We start from the raw sequence: 7,681 nt of genomic DNA, 5'->3' as shown, positions 1-7,681 counted from the left end.
AGGTGGAAAGCAATTTGGCAGTAACTACATTAAAACTTTTAAAATATGTAAATATTTTGATCCAGAATTCTTCCTCCCAGAAGTTGTCCAAGTTTTTGCTGGACAATTGCAAGTGCCCAAAGATATCTTTCAAAGATGCTTACTTCTGCGTTATTTGTAAGAGTGAAACACTGGAAATGACCTAAACATCCAACATAGAGTGAGACCTATGTATACCAATATGAAAAGCTGTCCAACATATACTGCTACATGACAAAAGAAAGTTGTAAGACTGTATCTTTTATTTTGTTGATATATAGATATGAGTATTTGTATGCAATATCTGGAGACATATACAATAATTTTTTTTTCTTTTTCTTTTTCTTTTTTTTTGAGAAAGGGTCTGGCTTTGTTGCCCAGGCTGGAGTGCAGTGGTACAATCTTAGCTCACTGCAACCTCTTACCTCCTGGGCTCAAGCAATCCTCCCATCTGAGTCTTCTGAGTAGCTGGGATTACAGGTGAATGCTATCATGCCTGGCTAATTTTTGCATTTTTAGTAGAGATGGGGTTTTACCATGTTGCCCAGGCTGGTCTCGAACCCCTGGACTCAAACGATCCCTCTCCCTCAGCCTCTCAAAGTACTGGGATGACAGGTGTGAGCCACCCCGGTGGCCAACAAACTATTAACAAGGGGGAGGATTATGGAGACTTTTCTATTTTGTTAAATGTTCATTTAAAAGTAATAAACACATTACACAAGAAAAATAACAAACATAATAACAAAAAGAATAATACTAAATGAAAGGCAAGAAATTAAGTAATACATTTTACAAATATTTTCATGGGGAACTATTGAAAATTTATTGAAAACAACATGTTTTCCAAGAATTTAGAATGGAAAAGTTGTTCCACCTGCAGCTTTCTGATTGAGTAGCTGGATGCTGTGATCTTTCACTCAGTTACCCCCTCTTCATCCTGGTTGATTTCCAGCTTTCAATAAAGCTTTTCACCTGACGCAGGATAATAGCGAGTGCATGTGTGCTGGTTTGTTTACTGTGAGTCTCTCAGAGGAAATCATGTGCATCTGTCTGTTTACTTTTCCGTGGAACCTAGAAGGTCACCTCTAAAAATAATCTTGCTCTGTGTTAGAGTTTCTGTGACACAGAGGTACATACCTCACATGCTCTCCATAGTTAGTGCCCTAAACCAGGCATATCTAGTTCCCAAATGACTCAGATCAGAGAAGGAGGGGAAGGCAGCTGCCAGCTAAGATGTCTAGTGACTGATTTAAGAACAGATACAGAGGAAGCCCTTTACAAAATGGGACACAGTCATGGCTGCTTTTCTAGATCAGTGATGTTGAACTTTTAAATATGTTTATTGGCTTTTTGTATTTCTTCTTTGTAAGTTTCCAAAGGAAATATTAAGAGAATTTCTGAACCAGAGCCCTTGCTATGGCTATGTGACTTTGCAGTAGACACATTTGGCTGCCTTTTCACTACCTCCTTTGGCCCTGAAGCTCTTGTTAAAACAGGTGCGCCTGAGGAACTGCGTTTGTGCCTGAAGAACACTCTCCATTTGCCCCTGACGTCTGCCTCACTCTTCCCAGATTGAACCTTTATTATCCCATGCTGGGCTGGGACCTCATTATGGAAGGCCTTGAAAGCCAGCCTGCGGAGGTTGAACAAGGGAGTAGGATGATGAGAGTTCTGCTGTAAGAGATTAATCCAGCATCAGTGTAAGAGACTTGAGAGGGAAAAGTGGGTAGAGAAAGAGATCAGTTAGAAGTCTTTTATTGGCTGGGCATGATGGCTCACACCTGTAATCCCAGCACTTTGGGAGGCCAAGGCGGGCGGATCACCTGAGGTCAGGAGTTCAAGACCATCCTGGCCAACATGGTGGAACCCCGTCTCTACTAAAAATACAAAAATTAGCGGGGTGAGGTGGCGGGCGTCTGTAATCCCAGCTACTTGGGAGGCTGAGGCAGGAGAATCACTTGAACCCAGAAGGCAAAGGTTGCAGTGAGCCAAGATCATGCCATTGCATTCCAGCCTGGGCTATAGAGGAAGACTCCGTCTCAAAAAAAAAAAAAAAAAAAAAAGAAGTCTTTTGTCAGCTGCTCTGCCTATGGAGTAGCCATTCTTTTATTCCTTTACTTTCCTAATAAACTTGCCTTCACTTAAAAAAAAAAAAAAAAAGAAGAAGCCTGTTGTCCAAGTCAGAAACAATGAAAGCCTGAGCTAAAGCCATGAGCAGGAGAGAAGGGAATAGAAAGAGAGAAATTGAAGAAGCAAATCTATGAAATTGTATAGCTGATTGGATCCAGGATACAAAGGAGTTCTGTAGGTCCCAGAAGATTCCTAGATGTGTGCTGGAAATTGTAGTGCTGCTGTGGAGATGTCACACACTGGGCTCTACCTCGTCCTCTTATGCCTCTTCGGGGATCTCATGCCAACAACTGTTTTGTCATCTATCTTCAATTATTTACTGCCATTGATTCCTTCCCATGAGGCCTATTTAAGAATCTCCACATTTTAGAAACAAAATAAACCAAACCAAACCATACCAAAATAAACCTTCCCTCTTGAGAGGAAGAATAGACTACTAATGTCCTTATCGTAGAAGTAGGGAGTCAAGAGACACTATCCATGATTAATAGAACGAAGAAGGGAGCTTAAGTAGGTTGCAAAGAGGGCCAGTGGAGAGATTGAGAATGGTGATGCAACCACTTTGGAGGAGAGGGGAACGAGAGGAGTGTAAGTGAACTAAATTCTCATCCAGCATATCAGGAATAGAGAATGTCTAAGGCGGAAAAATCAAGAAATAGTTAGGCCAGGAGGTGAATTAGTGATCTGGAGGTTACTACAACACAGAAGCAGTTCAAAGTGCTTGCCTCTTCAGGATGTCTCGGGACTGTTGCTTTTTTGAACCATTTGCGTGTATTTCTTTGATGAAATTTTTAAAGCGTTTTTTCCCTGTTTTTTAACATGTCAAAAAGAGCCTTTATTACTTTAGTAGTAGCCTCTTATGCTTCTTTGCCAGACACTTTTGGAGAAGGTGCTCCCTGGGCCAACACTTTTTGACCCTTCTGAGCTTTCTGAAGAAGTGCTGCCTTCTGGCCTGTGGCTTTCTGGGCAGGAATCTTCCAGGCTGGAGCCTTCTTGCCCGCAGTGATCATCTTTTTTGCTGGGACTTTAGCAGCAGGTGCTTTTCTGGTAGAAGCTTTCAGGAGAGCTGCCTTTCGAAGCTTCCTAAACTCATTTTTTGTTTGTTTGTTTATTTTTTGAGACAGAGTCTCGCTCTTGTCGCCCAGGCTGGAGTGCAATGGCACAATCTCGGCTCACTGCAACCTTTGCCTCCTGGGTTCAAGTGATTCTCCTGCCTCAGTCTCCCAAGTAGCTGGGATTACAGGCACGCGCCACCATGCCCAGCAAATTTTTGTATTTTTAGTAGAGACAGGGTTTCACCATGTTGGCCAGGTTGGTCTCAAACTACTGACCTCAGGTGATCTGCCTGCCTTGGACTCCCAAAGTGCTGGGATTATAGGCGTGAGCCTCTAACTTCATTCTTAATTATTCTTTTCCTCATTTTCTTTGCCTTCATGGCTTTAAAACAATCAAAATCTGTCATCTTGGCTTTCCTCTCTTTGGCTTCAATCTTCTTGGCTTAGTGTGGCTGCCCATTTTGCATTGAGGTCTACCTGCTGCCAGGCTTGTTGGACATACCTTTGGTGGGTGCTATGTGGGAACTTGAGGATGAAGTCAGTGAGCTGCATGCATTTGAAAGACATGGCCTGTCCCATTACCTGAGTGCAAAGTCCATCAACCAGAGCCCTGTTTTCATCAGTAACATCTACAACTGCGACCAGCTTTCCAGCATAAGGTCCAAAGGAGATATAGGCCACCTGGCAAACCTCCAGGAAGTGCTTGAACATCATGTCGGCAGCGTTTGGCAAGAAGGAAGTTCTTTCTTTTTTTGGTATAATGGGGAGAGAAGCCTTTAAAAAGCCTCCGTAAATTCACATCTCCTTATGGCTACCATTTTTTCTCTTCTTCCTTGAAATATATTCTTTTTTGTTGTTTGTTTGTTTGTTTTTGAGATGGACTCTTGTTCTGTTGCCCAGGCTGGATTGCAGTGGCTCGATCTTGGCTTGCTGCAAACTCCGCCTCCCAGGTTCACACCATTCTCCTGCCTCAGCCTTCCGAATAGCTGGGACTACAGGCGCCTGCCACCACACCCCGCTAATTTTTTGTATTTTTAGTAGAGACAGGGTTTCACCGTGTTAGCCAGGATAAATATATTCTTTAATATAATAATAATAGTAGTAGCTAACACTGACTGAGTTATTGTTATATGCCAGGCATTGGCACATAACATTCATTCATCATCTTATTTAATCTTTGAAGTGAGCTTATTGCAACTAGACATCTTTAATGAATTGTCTATTCTTACTGTCCTCATTTGCTCACCATCCAATCTCTTCTCAACCCACCACAAACTGGCTTTTGCCATCTAAACTCCACTTAGACTCTCCCAACAAGGGCACCAATGACCTCCCTATTGTTGAAACTGGTTACACTTGCCATGGCTTTGGTTACACTTGCGTTTTGTTTGTTTGTTTGTTTGTTTTGTTTTTTTTTAAATCTACCTCCTGGCTTCTTCACAGTTCTCCTCTAAGGTCTTTCTTCTGCTGCCCACCTCCTAAATGTTGGTGTTCCTCAGAGTTCCTGCTCTAGCCTGCATTTCCTCTCATTTTATGTCTCTTAGGATCATTTTTATATTCCCCTTGCTCAAGTTATCACGGATGACACTCAGACCTCTGTGTCTATCCCAAACAGTTTTCTCCTGACTGCGAACCCACATACCACTGTCCACCTGACATCCTGATCTGGGTGTCCCACTGGTGCCTCAACTCAACAGGTCCCCAGTGAAATGCATCCTCATCCCCTGACACCTGCCCTTTCTCCTGTGTCCCTTTCTCAGTGACTCCACTACCATCCACACAATTGTCCAGCCTGCAAGTGCTTAGCTGCCCTGCATATCTAGTCAACCAACAAGTCCTGTGCCATCACCAACCCGCATAACTCTCTAGTCCTCTTCATTGAGGGGGCCTCTCCCTTCTTTTGCACCATCATCATCCTCTCTCCTCTGGACTAAGCCAGTGACTTGTTCAGTGTCTCCCCAACCCCAAGGAGCCCCTCCAGTCTGTTCTCCACACTGCAGCCAGAGTGATTATTTCTCATATGCAAATCTGCACCTGCCCCTCCTCTGCTTAAGAGCATTGAATGGTTTCTTGCACCTTCAACCTAGATTCTAGCTGGCCTCTGCTTACCTCTTTCTCAGGCTCCTTCAGCACTGGCTCCTGCCATGTTGAAACCACTTGCAGCCTCCCAACTCTCTCTCCCCAGCTTTCAGGCATTTACACTCACTGCTCACCACTTCCTCCTACCCTGTATCTTCCTGTATAATTCCTACTGGTCCTTCTTGATTCAGTATAGATGTCACTTCTCTGGAGGAGTTTTTCCTGACCCAAGACCCTATCCCAGCACTTCCACACTACTATATTTATCCATATCTTCTCTGTCTGTCACTGAACTGCGAACCTTTCAAAGACAGACAGTGTGTAATCCATCCTGGCAGAGAGCTTCAATCTGTTGAATGAATCACGGGAGGCAGACATGTGGATTGGGAAGAGCACGGAGTCTGAATTCAGATAGACCTGGATTTGGGTTTCTTTTTTATTTATGTATTTATTTTTTGAGATGGAGTCTTGCTCTGTTGCCCAGGCTGGAGTGCAGTGGCATGATCTTGGCTCACTGCAACCTCCGCCTCCTGGGTTCAAGTGATTCTCCTGCCTCAGCCTCCTGAGTAGCTGGGATTACAGGCCTGCACCACCATGCCCAGCTAATTTATTTTATTTTTAGTAGAGATGGGGTTTCACCATGTTCGCCAGGCTGGTCTCGAACTCCTGACCTCAAGTGATCCACCCACCTTGGCCTCCCAAAGTGCTGGGATTACAGCTGTGAGCCACCACCCTTGGCCCTGGATTTGGGTTTCTTCCTCTTCTGAGCCTTGTCTTTTCCAGGTATAAACTGGAGACTGTTATTCCTTCCCCTCAGAGTCATTGTGAAGGTTAAATGAAGTTCTTGGCACAGGAAGGGCACATGGGCGCTTGTAGCTACTTGTGTATTCTCTTCCCCAACTCAGAGCAAGTGAGAACCTGAATGGTTTGAAGGGAATAAGGATGAATTCAGAGGTGGGTCATGCAGGTGGTGAGACCAGTTGGGAGCTGTGAATTGAACCTGATGTGGGAGCTGGAGGTGCAGGTTTGTAAGCTGACAGTTTAGGGGCTCTGAGCTGAGGCCTTGGAGTAAATGAGATTGCCCAAGTGAGACTGTGGCTTGGGGAAGGCTCAGGCCTAGGGAGCAGTAAAAAGATCGGCCTTCGAAAAGGCAGGAGGAGGAAGGGTCTGTAGGGTGGCAGAGGCAGCCAGGATGAGGAGGGGAAGAAATAACAGCTCACACACTGCCAAGAGGTGGAGCAGAAAGTACCCGTGGGTTTGGAGTGAATGAGGTCATTGATGTCCTTAGAAAGAGGGTGTTGGTGATAGTTTTGTATGCTTAATCATTTGTTCTAGGTCACAGAAAAAAGAGGGGGACCGTGTGGGACTGAGAGTTCCAGAGCAAAAGCCATCTGAACTGATAAGCAGGGAAGGAAGAGCTGAAGAGAGCAGCAGCACAAACGCCCTGTAAATTAACAACCACAGGGCTCACAGGGGCACCCCGGCACCCACACACCAGGCCCTCCCCTGTCCCTCCCCATCCCCACTGACTCCCGATCCCTCCAAAGGATACCAAGGGATAACCTGGCCCGGGTGGCAGGAGGATGCTGGGGAGGGATCTACAAAACATATACAAAAAAGTTTGGGGTTTTTGTCTGATAATAACTACCTTTCATTATTTTCTGTGTGAGGCATTGTGCTAATGCCTTGTACTCATTACCTCATGCACTCCTCACAACATTCCTTTAAAATACTGTCTTCTGTTTACTAATGAGAAACCCAAGTCTCAGAAAAGTTAATTAGCCTGTTGGAAGTCAAATAACTGGTACATGATGAGCTGAGATGAACCTGGGATCTCTGTGACTTCAGAGCCCTGCTCTTAACTACTTTGCTGGGGAGGTCGTTGGGGAGTGGGTGGAAGAAGGGGTTCAGAAGCCTTAGTCTGGGAGTCCAGGCAGAGGCATGGGAAGGCCTCTGGGAAGTTGAGGAACCTATTTGTTTACGTAACTCACTTCCGACCTTGCAGGGCCAAGGCTGGAACCATCTAGTGTGGCACAGTACCAGAGCACTTTTTGTGCCGATGGAATGTTCTCTGTGCTGTCTGACATGGTGCCACTAGCTACTGGGGCCACTGAGAACTTGAAATGTGTCTGCTGTGACCAAGGAATGGAATTTTTAATTGTGTGCATTATAATTAGTTTAAATTTAAATTTGAAAACTGATACTGGATTCAGTTATTGGAAAATTTTAAGTATATTTTGAACAACTTGCTGTATAAAACTAATTTTTCAATTTTCAATTTTATGAAGTCTAAATACAGATAAAGTATTTCTTTTCTTTTCTTTTCTTTTCTTTTTTTTTTTTTGAGACAGTCTCACCCTGTCACCCAGGCTGGAGTACAGTAGCATGATCTTGGCTCA

General features: G+C 44.3%; 1 pseudogene; it reads right to left on the bottom strand.

The window, feature by feature from the left end:
• Positions 1-1,195: 1,195 nt before the first annotated feature.
• LOC100970764 (large ribosomal subunit protein eL14-like) lies at positions 1,196-5,416 on the bottom strand (annotated as a pseudogene).
• Between the last annotated feature and the right edge of the window lie 2,265 nt (positions 5,417-7,681).

Source organism: Pan paniscus, chromosome 12 (genome assembly GCF_029289425.2).
Source record: "Pan paniscus chromosome 12, NHGRI_mPanPan1-v2.0_pri, whole genome shotgun sequence".
Classification (NCBI taxonomy): Eukaryota; Metazoa; Chordata; class Mammalia; order Primates; family Hominidae; genus Pan; species Pan paniscus.
Note: the sequence above shows the minus strand (reverse complement) of the source record. Positions and strands in the feature narration are given on the sequence as shown.